At 40.0% G+C, this 22,684-nt stretch overlaps 1 long non-coding RNA gene across 2 annotated transcripts in view; it reads right to left on the minus strand.

Annotated features, from left to right (window-relative positions):
- The window catches only part of LOC117345626, a 123,531-nt gene extending 105,546 nt beyond the window's left edge, over window positions 1-17,985 (minus strand). For both annotated transcript variants that reach the window (XR_004536476.1, XR_004536475.1), the window contains exon 1: window positions 17,876-17,985. This is a non-coding gene — a long non-coding RNA (uncharacterized LOC117345626). The remainder of the gene's footprint in view (window positions 1-17,875) is intronic.
- Between the last annotated feature and the right edge of the window lie 4,699 nt (window positions 17,986-22,684).

Below are 22,684 nucleotides of genomic sequence, written 5' to 3' on the forward strand. Positions count from 1 at the left end.
AGCCAGTTGGTGTTTTGAAACAAACGCAAGCAAATTTAAAAATAATTCTTGCCTTCACTGGCAACCAATGCTGAGATGATGTGTGTTGAGCGCAAATACTCCCTAATAGCAGTTCGTCTAACCATGGGCGTGAAACACTTAGCTATTGATACTGGTTGGACCCAAGCTGACATGCTCATTTCACCAAAATCTGCGTCGGGGTATGGTCCTCTGAAAATACATTTTAAAAAGAGTATCAGAACCATGCTTTCAGAAAAAGCTCAGAATAGATCATTAAATATTCTTATAAACTCATGTCTGTTAGGATCTAATAAGTTCCACTGTCTCTTGCTTGACCATTCAAATCGCCAACATGGTTACCCTACATTTAAGCATACATCTCTCTTACTTGATGATGTATATCAAAGAACCCGTGTAAACTCATGTTACATTGAGTCTGTCCAATATTCACTAGCCCGCCCACCCACCATCGTATCCTCTTTAAGACTGTGCCTCACACACAAGACACTTTACTCTGGTTAACCGCTGTATCTGGCTGTTTCGTTCATCCCCATACCCCTGCCTGAGCCCTCCAGTCACTTGATGCCAACAGGTTAGTCTTTTCCAATGCAAAGCAAGCCCATTATGAATCAACATGAGCGTCAACTTTTTATTTTATTGTTCCAATATTCGTTCGGAACAAATTTGAAACTGATGAAATCTCATTATTTCTATGAGTGCCTTCGGTATCAGTTGACAGTGACCTTTTTTTAAACGGAGTTTATTGTTCATACTGTAAACTGCATTGATCTATACACTGGAAAATGTGGCATATCAAACATTCCTAAAAAAAACCAATAAACCAACTCATAGGCACACCCTTCTCCCATCCATGCTCTAGACGTTGCATGCAACAAAAATTGTTGTACAAAAATTGTACAACTTTTACAATGGTGACTAAGGTTGATTGCATGGTATTGAACTCTACGGAAACAAGACAGAATAACTCATTTGAGCTTTGGTGCTGGAGAAAGATTTTAGGTGTGCCATGGACCGCCAGAAGAACTAACAGATCAATTCTGGAAGAGAACAAACCGACTATGTCAATCAAAGCCCAAATGATGAAGTTACAACTCTCATTTTGGTCACACCATCAGAAAAGAGAGATCACTGCAGGTGGACATCATGTTTGGGAAGATTGAAGGAACCAGGCAAAGAGAGCAACCTGCAATCAGATGGCTGGACACGTTGAAAACAACCATGCGGATGACGCTGGAGGACCTTTCTAGACTAGCACAAAACTGATTTCTTCTTAGATCTGCAATTCATCAAGTCATTAGGACTCGAGCACAAGTCAATGGCACCTACTATAACAACAATAGATCTATGCAGTCATGATATACATTAACGTATCACATGTTTCCCAGGTTAGTAAATAAACCCCAATAACAAAGTACAATCAATAAAGAAAAGAGCAAAATCCAAAATTAACCCCCCCTTTTACAAAAGCGTAGTGTCGATTTTAGCACTGGCAGCGGTGGTTACAGCTCCGATGCTCAAAGAATTCCTTTGAGCGTAGGAGCTGTTACCGCTGTGGCTAGAGCTAAAACCCGCACTATGCTTTTGTAAAAGGGAGATAAGTTTGTGATGTGAGGCACCTCGACAGAAATGAACGCAATGAATTCTGTAAAGAGTGCAGTAGAGTTGCATATTTTCCTGATACTGACAAAAGACTTAAATTAACAGCATGAAAACAAATTCTTAAACCTGTAGCAAATTAAGTGATAGTATTTTGACACACAGCCAGATGGCAAGGTGTTTTCAATTTGTGTTTCTTGTGAGAATTTTGATTTGGAAGTGGGAGTGTGGTGTGCAGAAAAATTAGCCGTCAAAATATTTGAAATCTGTACATGCTTACATGATTTTTTTTTCTACCTTGCTTTTTTCATCGAGTGGCATGGTTGGCTGCAGATTCAGTATGAAGCTGGGAAAAGAGCAGACAGGAAGATTTCTCTCCCCGCTCCCCGCTCCCATCCCCACTGCATTTCGTAATTCAGCAAGGAGCATGGTGGTGTGTCTGCTAATTTCTGCATTTCACAGAAATGCAGGAGTCAGATACACACGTTGGTTTAAATTTGGACATGTTGAGATAGATAACCAACTGGCCAACAGCCATGTACCTTCTCTATTAAGTTTTCTTTAGTGTTCCACATTTTTAAAACATTATCCCCCCCTTTTATACAACCGCAGAAGTGTGTTTTAGTGCAGGCCGGTGTGCTGAATGTTCTGCACTGCTCCTGACACTCATAGACCCCTCCTTTACAAAGCTGCGCTAGTGTTTTTTGCACCAGCTGCTGATGTAACAGCTCCGACGGTTATAGAATTCCTATGAGCATCTGAGCCGTCAAACCTGCAGCTGACACTAAAAACGCTAGCGTGACTTTTTAAAGGAGGGGGAGAGGTATGAGCATCAAGAGCAGCACAGAGCATTCAGCATGCCAGTTTGCACTAAAAACCGCTTCCGCGGTTTTGTAAACGGGCGTATTAGGAACTGCAACTGGCTATATAAATACTTTTGAAATTAAGACTAAGCTGCGCTAGCGTTTTTAGCGCATGCAGCATTTTAGTGCGCACTAAACCCGCGCTACGTGGGCTAGAACCAACGCCAGCTCAATGCTGGCGTTAGCGTGTAGCGCGTGCGGCAATGTAGCGTGCGCTATTCATGCCCTAAAGCGGCTTAGTAAAAGGAGCCCTAATGAGATTGTGCACAACATGCTCTGAGAAAAGATGCTGTATTTGCAAGCGAGTATTTCCTCTAGAATTTGCAGAGTGGAGAAAAAGCTGAATGAGTAATCATCAGGCTATTCCTCCACTCTACTACGTACCTAAGCTGCATGACCATGGGCCTGTTTTACAAAGCTTGCGCGGTAACGACCCCAAAGCCCATAGAGATTTAAAGGGCTTCGGGGCTGTTGCCATGCAGCAGCCGCTAGTGTGGCTTTGTAAACCAGGCTGCATCTTTGTTTCTTATTTATTTCTTTTTTAAAATTTCTATACCATTTAAAACTAAACGGTTTACATGATTTACATAAATAAAATTGTAAAAAATAAAGTTAAACAAACCAACAAATATTCCTTGGGCATCAAATCCGTACAATAATGCCAAAAACATTTTCAAAGAGTCATGAGTAATTCTGCAATCAACACTAAAAAAAAAAGTATTGGCTAGAAAAAGGCATCTACAAACAATTGCGTCTTAAGTAATTTTGTAAAACTACCCTTTTCATATTTGGCCCACAAGGGAGTTCCATATTTTAACTCTGGCACAACAGAAGCTCATTTTACCAGTCTCTACATGCTTTGGGATAGCATTTGTTTTTAGTAGAACTATACCGCATAATAGCCAAAAACGGGTCCAAGTGGTTTACAATATACAGTATATTACAAAACAATTTAGAAAAGAACTCCAAGAATAGAAAAGGAAAGAGAAGGAAAAAAAAACCCTTTTTTCCCAAATGCATAAAATTCTGTGACAATCAAATATCAATATTAAAAATGAACTAATTAATACAAATTAAAAATATTCTTTAAAAAAATCCATAGCTACATAAACACGGATTGCAATCCCAAACTCATTTTTTCAATTTGAAAAAGCCAATTGAAAAAAAGTGTGCTTTTAGATGTCTTTTAAACTTTATATATGATTCCTTTTTTTGCAGGTGTAAAGCAAATTATTCCATAACCATGGAACTAAATAAAAAAAATGCACAATCTCTAGTTAAGGCAAGTTGGGCCTTCAAGATATGCGGAATGGCAGCCCTGTTATCATTCAAAGATCGTAATAAACGCCTCGGTGCATAAAATATCTCCAAGTTAGAACGATATGATGATTATAGCTGAAATAATGCTTGATGTGCCAACATCAAGATCTTAAATTTGATCCTAAATTCCATTGGTAGCCAATGGAATTTCAGCTACAGTATATTTGTTGTGGATATCTTGACAACCCAAAAGGCTGATTGCAAACCCAGTGGCATAGTAAGGGAAGGCAGGGGGTGGTCTGCCTCAGGCACCATCTCAATGGGGGCGCTGGCACCTGTCTTCATCTACACCCTCCCCACTGCCGCGCATGCGCTCGTCATCCCTTCCACCGTACCTTTTAATGTTCCCAGCATGAGCAGCAACCCTAACCTGCTGCTCACGCCAGTGTCGGCTGTTCCCCTGATGTCACTTCCTGGACTGGTGTCTAGGAAGTGACATCAGAGGAATAGTCGACGTTGGTGCGAGCAGCCAGTTGGGAGTTGCTACTCATGCTGAGATCATTAAAGATGTACGAGGGAAGGGAAGGGGCACGCACGTGCAGCAGGAGATGGTGGGGGAGGAGTGGATGGGAGTGGGGCAGAGAAAAGGGCAGGGGAGGGGCGCCGCTGCCCCCTCGGCCCCTCTCACCCTTACTGCACCATTGTGCCCACCCCTGCATAAAACAAGAGTCTGGAGCCCTAGAAAACTGGAAATAACCAGTAGATAACAAAAGAGAATACAGTGGTACCTCGGAATCTGAACGCCCCAGAACTCAAACGTTTTGGAATCCAAACTTTTTTTGTAGTAAAATTTGTCTTGGATTCCGAACTCTGCTTTGGAATCTGAACCCCCCTGCACATTGTACATGTGTGTTTGTGCCCCAAACACACATGTACAATCTGAACTCTGCTTTGGAATATTTGTTAATATTTTACCTTAAAATCCAGTGTATTTCCTATTAAAATTTGAGTTTGTGGGACCCAGGAACGGATTAATCCAGTTTCTATTATTTTCAATGGGAAAAATTGTCTTGGAACTCAATGCTTTGGAACTCGAACGGGGTTCTAGAATGGATTAAGTTCGGATTCCAAGGCATCACTGTACCTACAATAGAATAAGTAGGTAAGAATTAGAATTAAAATAAAAATGTCTTTTTAATACTGAATGATGCTTTGAGAAACCACTGTGTAAGCTTGCTCGAAGAATGTAACTTGAGGTTAAAAATTTCATATCTTACAACCTGAGTTATTAAAAATATATATTGTGAATTTATGAATCTTTAATAACATCACTTAGTAAAAAGTTCATAATAGCCTCTATTAAGCTTTTATAAAACATGATGAAGTCACCGGTGAAGCTTGGAATGAAAAAGAAAATAATTTGTTAATCAGGAAAGCCAGATTAAGACAAATGATTTATTTTGTTGGGCTCCAGAAGCACAAGATTTTTCTTTAAAAAAAGCTTCCCTAAAGTCACAGGGATTTGGTTCAAAGACCTCCCCCCCCCCATGTTATCCATTTTACAAACCAGTAAGAGCGTAATCAGGTTGGATACGAGCTTATACCCAGAAACATAGGGGGTCCTTTACTAAGGCGTGCTAAAGAGCGCCCATTATATTCTGTGGGCACATTAGCATTTAGCGTGCACTAAAACAGTTAGTGCGCTTTAGTAAAAGGACCCCCTAGTAATCCATGATCAAAAACTTCTGCCCTAATTTCTTCACAAAGTTTTGCTTATGGTCTTTTAAATTTTATTATTTTAAGTGTAAACATCTATGATGAAATTATGAATGACAATGTATCGAACTTCACAAACAAATACAAGGGTAGAAATTATATCAACATGTAAAGGCAAGGGGTGGTGATGGGGTGATGGGGTGGCACAGAGTTAAGCAGGATAAAGTTCTACAGATAGCAATCTTTACGGAAAGAAATTCTCTTTACGGAAAGAAATTCCAAAAGTGACAGGGAAACGTGCAATAGTTGAGTTATACTATCATCCACCTGATAAGTGGATCGATTTTTCACGCCGTCAAAAATTACAAAGATGAAGTTACAGGGAAATACTTTTAAAACCAATAAGAGGAAATATTTTTTCACTCAGAGAATAGTTAAGCTCTGGCACGCGTTGCCAGAGGTTGTGGTAAGAGCGGATAGCGTAGTTGGTTTTAAGAAAGGTTTGGACAAATTCCTGGAGGAAAAGTCCATAAACTGCTGTTGAGACAGATATGGGAGAAGCCACTGCTTGCCCTGGATTGGTTACACAGAATGTTGTTAGTCCTTGGGTTTTGGCCAGGTACTGGGTCAGACCAATGGTCCATCAAGCCCAGTAGCCCGTTCTCACGGTGGCCAATCTAGGTCCCTAGTACCTGGCCAAAACCCAAGGAGTAGCAACATTCCAGAATCCTAAAGAGTAACAAAAGATATTAAAACCCCGAAAAGTGTCAATATTCCCTGTGGAATCTCAAAGAATAGCCAGATTCCGGAACCCCAAAGAGTATCAACATTCCATGTGCTTCCCCCATGTCTTTCTCAATGACAGACTATGGACTTTTCCTCCAGGAACTTGTTCAAACCTTTCTTAAAAACAGCTACACCATCCGCTCTCACCACAACCTCTGGCAATGTGAGCAGATGGCAAAGAAGTGGCAGTTTTCAAATCTACTAGAAGCCCATCATGTGCAGTTTTTCCTGTATTCGATGTGAGAAGAGATGTATCACAGGGCGTTGCAGACTGAGAGTGGTCCCTCCTCGCCTACAGTTGTGTTGGCAGTCAGGTTCAGTTTGCCAGAAGCTACACAAGCTCGTGCATTTGGAAAATAGATGGCAAATGACCGAGTTTGTTAATGTAACGGAGACTGTTAAGCATTTAGGCACATTCCAGTGTTTAATCAGCTGTGTAAAGCCCAATATCTATCTTTCAATTTTGTGCTATTAAAAGAGACAAGAATTTGATTAGGCACTTAATCTAACAATGAGGAAGATAGGCTCAGAGTGCTGCTGGCACAGGGTGAGAGGAGGAAAGGGACCCTGGAAGATGGATTCGATAGAAAGGAATGAGTCAGAAATTTAACATAAATGGTATTAGTGCTGCTTCTTTCGATTTAGAGAGGGGAGGATTTAGAGAGCTCCGCGATGGCGTTTGGCGAGTCTAAGGGTATCTTTCTGTTAGATTAACCCCATTCACTATGCTGAGAAGGGGGGGGGGGGGTGTTGAAGAGTGTGGCATTGAAAGAAAATGTCCCAGGCTCTGCTTTCTATCTATGCGTATGTATTTGCGTAAGTCACAGGCACTGAGCTGACTGGTAGTGTGTTTGCAATACCAGCATGGTTTGTCTCTTATTGTTTGCTGGATGCTATGGGAAAGGCATGGAACGTCTTATGCACCCACATTTATGCTTGATTTTTACCTGGCACAAGTGGTAGGGCCTAAATTTTGAAATGCAAATGTGGACTTATGTCTATTCTATAACAGAGTCTGGGCACCCAGATGCTTTTATAAAATTTTGGCTCAGTGCCCTGCATTTGGGGCCCAAAGTGTTGAGAAATTGCACCCCAGATGCCTATCAATTTCTAGTAATTCTAGGATTCAATCGTTATAAAGTTATAGGCATACTTATTATGCATACTTTTCCATATACTAAATTAAGAACACAAGAATTTCCATACTTGGAAAGACCAAAGGTCCATCAAGCCCGGTACCCTGTTTCCAACAGTGGCCAACCCAGGTCCCAAGTACCTGGCAGAAACCCAAAGAGTAGCAACATTCCAGAGCTGAGATTGTGATGTCATAATGCCTCATTCCACCAATGCCTATGAGCCAACTTCTTCAGTGATGTCACAATGGCTTGATTGTCTTATACTTGGCATCCAGCGAGCTACAAAATTGTAATCAATATAACAAAACATATCAGCCAGCCACCAATACTTCCCAAGAAATGTTTGAAACAAATATGTCTTCAGTAACTTTCTAAAATGAAAATACAAAACAGAGGTAGGTATTAATGGGTGAAACTCAGGCCTGATAAGAAAGTAATCAGCCATGATGTGTCTCGTAAACACAGCCTTTGGGTGATGGACATATAAAAAAAGACCAAATTATGTGAACGTAGATAAGTAAAAAAAAAAAAATAACATGATCCATTAGATAATTCAGTAGCAAACCATACAACACTTTGTAGCAAGAATAACTGAATTTAAAAATAACTCACACTTCCACTGGGAGCCAGTGTAATTCACGAAGGTAAGGTGTTACATGATCAACTCTGCCCAAATTAAAAATTAAGCAAACAGCTGTGTTCTGAATCAAAGTGAGCCTTTTAAAATACTTCTTACAACCCGCTAGATAAACTATATTACAGTAGTCAAGTATAGGCAGCGCCAACACATATATGTACTGGGGTTAAAATGCTAAGGTGCGCCTCCTAAGAGGAGGGTTTTGGGGTGATAGTTTCAGATCTCAAGTTAGAAAAAAATCAAGAAAAGCAGTAGCCAAAGCCAGGAAGATGCTAGGATGTAAATGGAGAGATACAACCAGTAGGAAAAAGGTGACATTAGATTTCATCTGGAATATTCTCTTTATCCAGTATCTCAGAAAGGATAGAGATAAGCTAGAGATGGTTCAAAGAAAGGCATCCAAAAAAGATTGATGTCTGATGGTGATACTCATGAGATCATACTTGAAGACCTAACTACAGTGGCCTAGAGGAGAGAAGAGGCAGAGAGCTACTGTATAATAAAGATCTCAGTACCTGAAAGGAATTAATCATACAGAAGAAACAAACCTTGTTCAATGGACAGGAAATTATTGAACTATGGGTCATAGTACAAAGTTCCAAGGGCAGGGACTCAGGAACTGTACCAGGAAATATTTGTTAATGGAAAGGGTGATAGGCGCCTAAAATGCCTTCCTGGAAGAGACAAAATAAACATAAGATGGTAACAGATTTCCAAAAACCCTAGGATAAGCACAGAGAATCTCCAGGGGCAAGAGAATGACAGTGAAGCACTGGAGTAACCTGAATGGATCAGAAGTTGTTCCAAAACTGCAGTGATGTGATTACAATGTTGTTCCAAGGAGACAGCGGCACAACACAGGCACAGCAGTGGCTACAACTCATACAGGAATGGTATGACTGTTTCCTGCTTACAGGAAGACATTGGGGTAACCTGCAGAGATCAGTTGCTGCTACAGACTTAAACAGCAGTGGTAAAATGGCATCGAGCTTCCATGAAGACTGAAGTGACATACAAGGTCAATTGAAACCTGAACTGTAATGGGCATAGAGAGGCAGAAGGAGGGTTGATAGTTTGGGTGGGAGCCAAAGGAGAAAGGGGATTTGGTGCATATGGGAATTTCTATGCACATCTTTCCAAGGTGGAAAGATCTCATCTGTGGAGCCTTGAGGGGCTGTTTTGGTCTTCATTTGCCCGTCATCGCTATGTTACTTTGTTAGCCTCCCAAAAAAATGCTGGTGACACAAACATCAATGCTGAACAGAACAAACTGAATTGACCTGATGAAGGTAAATATAGCTTTAAATCAACGTCTCAAATATATTAGGAGTGAGCATTTGTCAGTATGTGTTTGACTCTTTGCATGCACAACATCAATATAGAAGTATCAAACATTTATAACACATTAAAATATTAAAATAAATGTTTGTTTAATTAATACTTGCTATACCACTTATAGCTGGTGGTATCAAAATGCTTTACAATATTAAGTAAGCTAAAAAAAATAAAAACAATACTGCACAACATCAAACAACATGGACACAACATTGAAACTCCAATAATTAGACAGGAAAGAGTCTAATGAAAAAAGGCAAGAAAAAAAGTCAAACAAATCACCCCCAAAACTTGAAAATCAGAGGAATAAATGCTAAAGAAATATATTATTTAGCCTTTGAACATCCCTAAAATATATGAAATTAGTCCAGTGAAAAAGTGCCCTAAACAAAATGGCTGACCTTTATTTCTACATAAACAGTAGAACAGTTTACCAGCCAGGCTGGCTCTGTGGTAGAAGATTTACCTTTGTTTTCCTCCTTTTCTACTACTGGGAGAGGGGGTGGGATGGTTCTTTGATAAATTCAGAGACTACACAGAACTTATTCAAAAGAAAGAAAGTTTGAAGTAGGATATACTCCATACAAAGTGATCATTCATCTTTGACATGGTGCACAAGGTTACTAATACTGTGTTGTCTAATCTCTTTTACTAAGCCCGATTAAATGGGTCGATAACACGGGATTGAATGAGCATCAGAGCATTTGCTGTGCGGCACTCACTCCTGCGGCTTAGTAAAAAAAAAAAAAAAAAGGAGGAGGGGTGTTAATTTAGTTAAGGTCAACTTTTTGCCTGTGCAAGTTTGGATAAGATCTCTCACCGTTTATTGTATATTAGAGTAATATGGATAATGCTTTTGTTTATTTTTTGTTTTTCTTTTGCTATTGTAATTGTTACTTTCATTAGTATGAATATAATTGTTAATCATATAAATGTATTTACATGCTATGTCAATATAATCATCAATATAAAATCAATCATGAAACTTGAAGGCAGTAAAGGCCACATGGCCCATCCAGTCTGTCATCCACAGTATCCACTATCTCCTTCTCTCCCTATTGGCTAAGGCTCTTAGCATTTACATTGTGAGGTCATAGAGCTTTATGGTTATAGAAACATGAGGGCAGATAAAGGCCACATGGCCCATCCAGTCTGCCCATCCACAGAATCCACTATCTCTTCCTTTCCCTAAGAGATTCCCACACTTTCTTGAATTCAGACACAATCTTTTTCTCCTTCATCTCTACTGGGAGGCTATTCCATGCATCTATCACCCTTTCTGTAATAAAAGGCATCCTATATGAATGAAAGAGACTCGCCTCATACACATTTATATGGGAAGATTAAAAGGCTGGTACGAAGTATACTTCTGAAACTCTTCATACTGTGAACATTTTTCTTTTTAAATATAGCTACCCAACAGATACAACAGCATCTAGGAACCTGTGAACTGTTGCATTGTACAAAGCAATACACTGTAAATCATTCATCAGTTTCCCCCAGCATTTCCTTCTTCTGATCCCTTAGGGAACCTTATACACGAGCTATAAAACCCTCATGACTTATGCAAAGTTACTAGCAATGCATAAAGATTTTAGGGAACTGGGGGTAGGGAAGTCATTCATGCTGTTATGTATGGACTAAAGCTCACTATGCCCATTACCAATATCCTCAAGAGACCATCAGATGTCCACATTTGTTCTTTGCGAACAAAAATGTGTCTATGTAAAACTGAAGCAAATATGTTTTCCATTGAACAAGGCCAGTGTCAAATAGTTGACTGTTGTTATAGGGGGCCCATACCCCAATATATATGGCAGTCTTTTACCTGGGATATTTTGATAATAAAAGATGAAGCTGAATGATATAGACATGCTTTACAGTTACAGTACAAAAAGAATATTGCTTGGTTAGCATTACTGGCAAGCTGTTACTTAAAGTTTTTAAATAGGTGTTTTGTTCCAGCTGCTACTTCCTGTAAAATTGGGTATTAGAAGGGTCCTAGAACAGGGAACAAGTCACTGTGTCCTAAGTTAATGCATTGTTATAAGATGTCCAATGCACTGAATTGCTGACAGGAACGTAACTACGAGTGCATGATTTATAAGTCATTATAGAGTTGCTAATATTAGGGAAAATTATTAATGAAGTAAGATTGACAAGAAATCACATAACCAATGAACCAAATATGGACCTAGTGGCAAAATACAGTTATATGCAATTTATCATTGGATCTTAACAAAGTAATTGTTTTATAACTGGAAGATGTACTAACTTACGTGTGAATGAACTGAATGAGTGAAATGATGCCACAAAGTTAATAAAATGGCCTGCGGCCCATGGCTCAGACAGACTCTTGGTTCGGATTCTGCCAGTTGGCAGATCACTAAGAGCTCCATAAGACCTTATTGTTTTAATCTGAATTTTTGTGTCTTGTTATTCTTTGGCCTCCCTCAGAGATGGGATAAAGGGGTGGGGTGGGGGGGGGTAGAGTAGGAAATCTGTCCATGTAATTATTTAGAGCAAATAGTGTGATTCCAGGGTGGGGTAGGAGGGGAGAACCTCACATGAAAAAAAGAAGCCTTTTTATTTTCAAATTTAATACAAAAAGAGAATGCATCTCTTTTCTACTCTCTTTTTGATTTTAAATTTATTTGCAGAAAGGACCAGGTCTCTGGCATTGCCTTAGAGCTGTCAGAGTAGAAAATGACACAGGGACAAATTTTTCTCCTTCCCCGCAGGAACACATTTTCCAATCCTATCCCTGCAAACTATTTTCTTCTTCTTCCTGTTCCATGTCTATAATAGAGAGTTGCGTGGGGACAGAAATCCTGTCCGTTCCACCAGTATCCCCTCTGTCCCCTCGAGGAATCCGCTCCATCCCTGCTTGACCCCTGTGAGAAATCCCCTCCATCCCCACCCATCCCTGCGAGGAATCCCCTCCGTCCCCCCATAAAAGTTACCTGTCCCCTAAAAAGCAGCAATTACTTCTGACAGTTTTGATGTTTTTTTTTTTAGTCTTAGTTTATTTAAACCAACAATAAAATATAATATAAACAAATAACAGTGAACAGAAATAAGAGATCCATACATCACTTGAAAGAATTAGAGTAGACATTAGGTCATGTGACTGTATGTTTGATCATTTCTTGTTAAAAGAAAAAGTTGCATTTTTTGGCAATATAAAGCTCATATCTGTAGAGCAAACAAATCTGGTTCCACCCTCTGGCACAGGTAACTTGTGAGAGGTCCTTCAAAGATCCAGAAATGGATTTTAATGTAGCAATGCGTAAAGAATCAAACAATATAGCATCAAAATCATTTAAAGTAGAATTGAGAGAGGCACTTTTCAGGACAAGGGTGGCATAAGAAAAATGTGCCAAAACTGAACTGGAAACCCCAAAACAAACTCAGCAAGTACTTCATTTTGTACTAAGTTTCCAAGTTTATTATAAGTTTTGATTAATCGCCTATTCCAAATTCTAAGCGATGTACAGTTAAAAATTACAAAATCGAGGGAAACAAACATGACTAACAAAATTATTACTAAACATATTAAAATTTCAATAAATACATAACATGACATACCATAACTAACAAAACTATTATTAAACATATTAAAATTCATTAAATACGTACAAGGTCAAAAAGAGGGAAAGTTAAGAGAAGAAGTACAATTCAATTCAAAAGTAACGATTAAGGTAAATAACACATTGGGAGAGGGGAGAGACATTCATTATAATATAAGGAAGAATTAAAGGCATAGGCAATTCATTTAATCCTTGAATGCATCTTTAAAAAGAAAGCCCTTAAGTTTACTCTTAAATTTATCCAAAACCCTTTCCTCTCTTAAATAAATTGGAAGGGAATTCTAAGCTTGAGGAACCGTAACCGAGAAGATAGATTGACGCGTGTATTAATAACTTTTAAAGAAGGGACAACCAGTAAATGTTGATCAGTTGACCGTAGTACTCTCGAAGTAGTGTAAGGAATCAAAACTTTATGCATGAATGCTGGGGTTTTAAATACTATGGACTTAAAAGTAAGCAAACATAATTTATACATGATTCGATGAGCTACTGGAAGCCAATGTGCCTTCTCAAGTAGGGGAGTCACGTGATCAAATTTTTTAGCTTTCTCAATAAGCTTGATTGAGGCATTTTGAATAATTAGTAGACGTCTAATTTCTTTTTGAGCTAGTCCTTTAAATAAGGCATTACAATAGTCAATTTTGGAAATGACCGAAGAGTGAACCAGTATATTTAAAGATTTTGGGCATAAGAATTTAGACATTGAACGAATTTGTCGGAGCCTATAAAAAGTGGATTTTACAACATAACTGACATGATCATGATAGGTTAATTTATCATCAAAGAGAATTCCAAGAATCCTGATCTTATGAATCAATTTCAAAGAAATGCCTTTAATGGTAATTGGGAAAGAGAGAATATGACTGTCTTTCCAAGGAAAAAGCATGACATTAGTTTTATCAATGTTTAGTGCCAATCTATTTGAATCGAGCCATTGACGAATCTATTCAAGTTTTTCATTTATAGTGGATACTTCGAGGGAGCTGTTAGGATCCAAGGGATGTAGGAGCTGAAAGTCATCCGCATAAGCGAATACGGAAAAACCAATAGATTGACACAAGGTCATGAGGGGTGCAAGAAAAATATTAAATAGAAGAGGAGAGAGAATCGATCCCTGCGGATTTCCATAAGGTGCTGAAAAACTTTCAGAAATAGTATTATTAAAGAAGACAGTAGAAGAGCGATTATCAAAGTAAGATTTAAACCAGAGAAGGACTTGATCTGAAATACCGATAGATTGAAGTCTATCTAGTAAAAGAACATGATCAACAGTGTCAAAAGCTGATGAGAGGTCGATTGAAATCAGAAGAACAGACATATGATGGTCAAGATGGTAGAGTATGGAAGTTGTCATGCCTATTAAGGAATGCTCCGTAGAATGATATTGTCTGAAGCCTGTTTGGTTTGGATGTAGAACGTTTGTTTTTTCTACAAAGTCTGAAATTTGGTTAAATACAATCTTTTCTGTTAATTTGGCTAAGTAGAGTATATTAGTGATGGGCCTATAATTTGATTTTTCTTCGGAATTAACCTTTGGGTCTTTCACAATAGGACGGATAATAGCTTTTTTCCAAGCTAATGGCATAATGCTTTGCTTCAGACTTTCTTTAATCAAGGTAAATATTAAGGGGCCAAAAATTGCAAAGTATCTTTTAAGAATAAAAGGAGGAATTATTTCAACTTGCGTTCCTTTGGTATTAATAGTTTTCATAAGGGATTCAAGCTCTGTTAGGTTAGGAAGATTGAAATGTGAACACTTTGAGGACAAAGTTGATCCAAGTCCTTGCTCCAGGGCTGAAGATGAATATTTTATCTTTGTTAAATTTTTCCTTATATTACTAATCTCTGAAAAATAGGTAGCAAGTTCTTGTGCTGTGAGTACAGGATTGGCAATGTTGATATGTTTTTTATAAGTAGGAGAGATTGCTTTTAAGATGGCATAAAGCGTGGAAACATTTTTAGCTTTGAAAATTTGGTTAGAATAGTACTTCATTTTTGCTTGGTTTATTTTTTTTTTGTACACGTCAGACTGATCTTTAAATTTATCAAAATTTAATTGGCTCTTATTTTTTCTCCAACTTCGTTCAAGTGATCTAAGTTGCTTTTTGATTAAATATAGTTCTGCTGTAAACCAGGGATTAGATTTCTTTCTTGCCAAAATAAATTTTGTTTGGATCGGGACTAATGTGTCTAATAGGTGTTTAGTGGAAGCGTTCCATTGAGATAAGAGCTCTTCTAAAGAATGAGTCTTTGAATCCAAAAGGTTTAATTTAAAGTTTGTTACAATCTGACAACAGGCTATTGAAATCTCTATACTTAATAAGTTAAGCTGTTGTAGTTGAGTTGGAAAAAGAAGTCAAATAAGATATTGATATCAAAAAATTATTTGACCAAGGAACTGGTAGACAAGAGTTTAATCGATAATTAACCTTAGTAACAAGAGAGGTTATGATCATATCAATTGTATGGCCAGCTTGGTGAGTTGGAACAGTTAAAAATGGACACAAATCTAAATTGTCAAGCTGAGAAAGAATATCTTTGGTGTAATTATTATTCAAGTCTTCAAAATGAATATTGAAATCCCCTAAAATCAAGGGATTAGTAGTGGAGGATCCAAAATCAAAAAGAAGTGATTGTAACTGAGACAAATTTGTACAGTTGACAGGTGGTGGAAGATAAATAAGAAGTACATCTAGTTTAGGTTGGCCATGAGAGGGGGCTGGGCCTCCTACTTTGAGCTTAGCCCCCCTCTAAATGAACATCTCCCTTGCTGTAGCAGGTGGGACATTTTGTTTTTCTATGATCTTGATCCCAGTCTCTGCTTTTGTCTATCTTTTTCCAGGCCTCGGGAACCCCGGTTCCATCCCCGTGGGAGTCCCATAGACCTGGAGGGTATCATGCGGGATTCCTGCAATCCCCATTCCCGTGCAGACCTCTACTCTTTAAGCTCCATACTCATTTGCACAATACTCAAACACTTTAAAATCATAACTGTTCGAGGCTTCTGCCGTTAAGGCAGAGCTTACAGGAATGGGACAGGGAGAGCGACAACACTCGGGACAAGATGGGAAAATTGAGTTCCTGCAGGGTCAGGGAAAAATTTGTTGCTGTGTCACTCTCTATTAGAGAATGACACGGTGACAAAATTCATCACCATCCCCATCCCCACAGATAACTGCGGGAAACCATCTTCATGTCATTTTTTAAAGAGAGAGGGAAGAATCAGAGTATGAATGGCCACAACCACTGACCCACAAGCTTTGCTTTGAAGAATGCTGGTGTAGAAGGACTGAGGTTGAAACAGACACTACAGAATGACAGTCTCTGGTATCCAGAGCAGATATTGTGATGTCATAATGCCTCATTCCACCAGTGCCTAAGAGCCAATCACATCAGTGATGTCACAATGGCTTCATTATCCTTGGCTCCCATAAGAATCAGAGTATGAATGGCCACAACCACTGACCCGCAAGCTTTGCTTTGAAGAATGCTGGTGTAGAAGGACTGAGGTTGAAATAGACACTAGAAAATGACATGGGATTATTTCCCGTGGTTATCCGCAGGGACAGGAACGGTGATAAATTTTGTAATCGTGTCATTCTTTACTCTCTATGTCAGAGGAAGCTGGTAACAGCATTGGCATAGATTAAGAGATCACTGGGCTCAGCTCCAGATATGGTGCTATATCATGGAGTAACCAGAGCCTTCCAAACAGATTCGTACTTAGCGGTGCCTAATTCACGCTCTACCAATAGAAATGTCCATTTAGACATTAGGCACTGCTAAGTAGCATGCAATAGGCATCTATCTTTTATAGAATCAGATAGACACCCGTCACTCAATTTATTTTTTTAACCAGTTATTGAGGCTATTAAGGGTATTATGCCAATTAACTCCCTCCCCCCTTTTACAAAACCATGCAAGAGGTTTTTAGCACCGGCTGGCATGCTGAATGCTCTGTGCTGCTCTGACAATCAATCCTATGACCAACGGAGCAGCGTAGAACATTCAGCACGCCGGACAGCGCTAAAAACCTCTTGCATGGTTTTGTAAAAGGCCCCCCCTCCCCCCCGATAAGTTGGAATCTAAATTTAGATGTCTTTTATAGAATTAACCCCAAGTGTCGTTCTAGTTGGTACTAATTTTTTTGGCGTTACATATAGAATCAGGCTTTTACATATAGAATACTATAGGATACACCCTTTGCATGGTGCACACCCATTCGTGCCTTCTGTAGAAATGACATAAATGGTTACGCCTAAAATTTAGGTGCACCAAGTTGGGTTTATGCTAGTATCCCATAATGGCATTTTCACGAACAGAAACTATTATAGTACTGGTGCTTAGGGGGTAACTGGAGGTGCCAAGTTACTGAATCGCACTCATACTGCTAAGAGAGAATGGCCAACAAGGGCTTCAGTCCTGTCCAAGAGGAAGAATCGATGGGATCTTTGTGATGTCCTCTAGCTGCGATCCCATTCCTTTCAAATAGATCCTGCAGACAAACCACTGTTTTCTGCAGAAATGTGCCCAGGTACGTGATATTGATTTGCAATGGCACAGAACCATCAATCCAAACACCGTTAGAACGGGTGAAACTCCAGACTACACCAGATATACATTTCCCATTCAGTGACTCCGGGATATTCTAAAAATATGAATTTATTGCGCTCTCGTGACTAGAACTTGTGTGCGCTGTTCTAGAAACAACGTGTACAAGAAGAGCAGCAGAAAGGGTGGGGGTGGGGGGGGAAAGGACACCAAATATATACAGTTTAAGAAGCTGAATTAAAGCAACTTAACAAATTGATCTTGAGAGTCGCTGCATTAATGTCTGAACTTTGACAAGAGTGCTTGGCAGGTAGGTTTTCTTTCAAACCCAAGACCACATCCTCATTAATAAAGGATAAAGGGAAGGAATATGAAATCTCTTACATTGTGTCTAAATATTATAATTTTCAGCGCATTCCTTGTGAAAGGAGCTCTTGTTTTTCTCCCCTGTCAAAATCGGCGGCACCAGTCATGGTTGTACAGCCTTTGTTCTACTGCAAGTTAAAAGAAAAAATTGTCACTTTCTGTAAGTACATGTAATTTTTTTTTTTTTTTTACTAATTGCACAATTATATTTTGATGTAGCGTTGGTAATAAAATACTTGATGTGCTTTTATCAAATTCTAGTATTAAGGAAATAATGACTTGATTCAAATGCAATTGACTAAATTAAAGATCCGTTCAGTGCTGATGCATCAGGAAAAATTTTGGGATGGAATAATACTTAATAAATAATGGTGGCTGAGCCAAATGGGTGCTGTAGCGCGTGTGTAATTACACTGAGAGGCAGACCGTGGAGTGGAATGAAATAACGATGAAACCGTTGACTAGAAAGAACAATTGCCTAATAAAGTTACAATTCAAAAGAGGAAGTTATTCAAGGAGCTTTGGTAAACACAGTTAGTATTTCACCATGGTTAAATCTGATTGAGGGCTGAGAAGAATGACTGGAATAACACTGCTTTCCATTGCCTCACTTAGGGCCTCTTCTATTAAACTGCGCTAGCAGTTTGTAGCGCAGAGAGCCGCGCTGCTCCAGACGCTCATAGAGTTCCTATGAGCGTCGGGAGCAGCACGGCTCTCTGCGCTAAAAACTGCTAGCGCAGTTTAATAGAAAAGGGGGCTAATCTAGGGCCTTTCTAATTCCTCCTGTCCTGTCAATAATTGTACTTCCTCTTCCTCTTTTCCTCACCAACCCCCCCCTCCCCTTTTACTAAACCGTAGCACAGTAACAGCTCCAATGCTCAGAGTTCCTATGAGCGTCAGGAACAGCGCAGAGCATTTAGCGTGCCAGCCTGCGCTAAAAGCCACTATTGTTCCATGTAGCTGTTTTGTCTTTTACCGAGAACTTGACGGTTAAGTGGATTATAAATGCCCAAATTAAATGAAATTATACCAATGAAACGCAGAGGCAAATCCTTGTGTACGTGTTGGACATGTATCTTTGGTATTCTGTAATACTGCTTACAATTTCCCAGAATGCCCCTGTCCTGCCCCTGCTTTTTCCGTTGGGACACCCCCTTTGCACTTGTGTGCGGCTACACCACAATGCTAGCCTATAATTGTATTTCCATATCATCTGCTTTTTCAGCTACATTTTGGCGCATTGCAGCTGTTAGAACATGTTTCATGTGTGATATAGTTATATAAAACAATTTTTTTAATTTTTAGACGTTTTGTAAAGAAACTTTAAAAAAAAAAACCAAAAAAAACAACTGATGGCTTAAGGAGCTGTAACCTGGGTTACATTGTGCAATAAGGATTAAGAGGGTGCTCTAATTCTGCAATCCTTTTCTTTTTGATAATTCTCTCTCTACTGTTTTGAGATTTCAGCAAAACTGGGGCAGTTTACTTCTTAAAACAGTGTGTAGTTAAGTTTTTTGGGTAAATGGTTCCACTGGAAGGCCTGACAGCATTGAAAATTGAAACTATGAACAGTGGCGTACCAAGGGGGGGTGGGTGAGGGGGGAGGAGGTCCGCCCCGGGTGCACACTTCAAGGGGGTGCACAGCCGGCCGAGTCCGAAAGCTCCCGCGCTGCTCAAAACGGCACCTCAACGCGGCTGTCGATTCTGCTTTGAAATATGAGTTGGCAGCCGCGCTGAAGTGCAGCAAAGTCCCGTGATGACTACTTCTACTACCTCTGCTCTGGAAGAGGTAAGTGACGTCGGGGGGGAGGGGTGAACTGGCAGCCGCAGTCATCGCAGGACCTTGCCGCAGAAGTAGTCATCACGGGACCTTGCTGATTTTGATGGAGAGAGAAAGCATAGCAGGGTGGTAGAAGGAGAAAAAGGGGATCAGGGTGGTATGGAAGGGTGGTGAAGGGAGAGAAATGGAGTCAGGATGGTAAGGAAGGGTGTGGAGAGTGAGAAAGGGGGTCAGGGTGGTATGGAAGGGTGTGGAGGGTGAGAAAGGGGGTCAGGGTGGTATGGAAGCATGGTGAAGAGTGAGAAGGGGAGTCAGGGTGGTATGGAACCGTGGTGAAGGGTGAGAAAGGGGGGTCAGTGTGGTATGGAAGGGTGGTGAAGGGAGAGAAAGGGGGTCAGGGTGGTATGGAAGCATGGTAAAGGGTGAGAAAGAGGGTCAGGGTGGTATGGAAGGGTGTGGAGGGTGAGAAAGGGGGTCAGGGTTGTATGGAAGGGTGTGGAGGGCGAGAAAGGGGACAGATGCTGATGGAAGTGAGGAGAAGGGAGAGGAGAGAGTGAAATACCAGACCATGGGGGTGTGGGAGAGGGAAGGAGAGGAGAGAGATGCCAGACTATTGGAAGAGGGAAGGGAAGAACATGGATGCCAGACCAATGGGGGTGAAGGGAGAGATGAAAGGGGGAGGCATAAAGTTTCTGGAAGGGGAATAGAAGGAGAGAAGATGCCATATAGAAGGGGCAGAGAAAGGGTAGACAGTGGATGAAAGGAAGAGAGTGACGAGAAGATGAGGAAAGCAGAAACCAGAGAAAACAAGGTAGAAAATAAATTTTATTTATTTATTTTTTTTTTGCTTTAGGTAAGATGCATTGCTGTTTCTGTGGTGTTGCATTGTATGCAGAGTCCAGCTTCTTGGTGCTTCAGTTTAACCTTTGTCTACGTATTTTTATTCTATCTCCCCATTTACAAAACTGTAGAGCGTTTTTTAGTGTTGGCTGTTACCACCATGGCTAAAAACTACAGTTTGGTAAAAGGGAGAGGGGTTAGTTTGTGATTACATACTAGGCAAAGGTGTTTTCTGTGTGTTCGAAAACACATGGTTTTCTGTTATGATTAACTGTGTAGGATTATTGGTGGGGAGTACCTTTGGGAGATTGGGGGGGTTGGGATGGGATTGAGGGGTATGGGTAGATTCTGGGCTTTTGCTATGGACAGGGTACAGGGGATTCAGTGGGGGGGGGGGGGGGGAGTGATGTGGCTTCCTCGGGGCTCATCAGAGTCCAGGGCCTCGTAGTGCCTTTCCGCTCTTCTTCCACTGCACGCTCTCAGTGGTGTTTGTGGGAGGGGGGGGGGGAGGAGTTTGTTGATATTCCTCTTGTTTTGTCCTTGTATGTTATACTATTTCTATGATGCATATTTGTTTGGTATTGTGCACCTTCGAGGTGCCTTGCTACTGTGTTCTTGTTGTTTGCATCAATAAAAATTGTTTGAACCTAACTGTGTAGGACTGATCTCTTCTAATCTGGCTTGTTTAGTTTTACAATGGGTTTATTGATGTACTGCTCCCTGCAGTATGTAAGATGCTGCCTTTTCCTAGGTACACTCTTGTGTGACGTGTGGATTGTTACTAAAAATCATGTTTTTCATACAGATGGGGGGGGGTCAAAAAACAACAAAACCTTCTCACTCTATGAGAACTAAATTTAATCATAAAAGTTGAAGCAAAAACAGTGGCTGTATAGACAGAGTATGATCAACAATGAAGAAAAACAAACATGTATTCGGGCCGTGGAAACATAGATTTTCCTGCTTTCCTGTCTGGGAACAATATGTAGACTATTAAGGAATCGTAGCATTATGCCAAAGTAGGTCTGAAAAACAAGGCAAGCCAGTGAATCTAGACTAAAGATAGAACTCAACAGGGCAGAATTCCCTGGCAAACAAAAAGCGAAAAAGAATACTATGGCAGATCAAAGGCTCCACTGGAATTTTCTTTCCCGGCTTCTCCCGCACTGGTTCAGAATGCTTCTTGTCCTTGAGGACGCTATCTGCAGGGTCCTCGACAGCTTCCTTGCACAGCCACCACTCAACAGCAACATGGCTTAGCCGTGAAGCCATATTTTACACAGAATGTAGACATTGCAAATGAGATGCCCAGGTTAGAAAAAGTTCCACCAACACAGAGCTTTTTGTAAAATACCTGCATGCATGCGCCAGTATATACAGAGGGAACAGCAGTTTTAGAAGTATAATTTCTACCCCTCAAACTGCCCCCAGTGTTAAAAAAATATAATCTATTTTTTAGCGCATGGAAAGCGTGCCCTAATGCCATAATTACTGTGGGACACCTGAGCGCGCCTTGTGGAAAGGCATTATAAGATGTAGGTAGCATGAAGTGTTTACTACGGCTTAATCAAAGGACCCTATAGACTGATGTAAGCTCATTTTCGGTCTCATATGCTACTTTAAGAACATACAGTAAGAATAGCTTTACTGGGTCAGACCATTGATCCTTCTAGCCTAGTAGCTTGTCTTCATGGCGACCAGTCCAGGTCACAAGTACCTGGCAAAAAACCAAAAAGTAGCAAGATTCCATGCTACCGATCCAGCACAAGCAGTGGCTTCCCCCATATCTGTCTCAATAGAAGACTATGAATTTTTCCTCCAGGAACTTGTCCAAACCTTTTTTTTTTTTTAAACCAGCTATGCTAACCACTCATATTACAACATAAACCTGGCAATTTTCATGCAGAGATGGCAATTTTAATACTTCCATTTATGAAGTGGATCTGAGATTGTTTAATTGAGGAGGAGTGGAGACTGTTGATATTGCAGGGTTCTGGTCACTGATGTACTCGATGGTCTGGATTGTTTTATGGTTATGGTGCTGTTTGTCATTGATGCGACTTGTTTGTTATATGTCATTTGATATTTTGTATGTAAGTGTGTAACTTGCCCTGGATAAGGGCGGGAGATAAATAAATAAACAAAAAAACAAACAACCCCCCAAACAAGTGCCAGCTTCCACCTGTAGTTGCCCCATAGTACATACC

The sequence above is a fragment of the Geotrypetes seraphini genome, chromosome 11 (assembly GCF_902459505.1).
Source record: "Geotrypetes seraphini chromosome 11, aGeoSer1.1, whole genome shotgun sequence".
Lineage (NCBI taxonomy): Eukaryota > Metazoa > Chordata > Amphibia > Gymnophiona > Dermophiidae > Geotrypetes > Geotrypetes seraphini.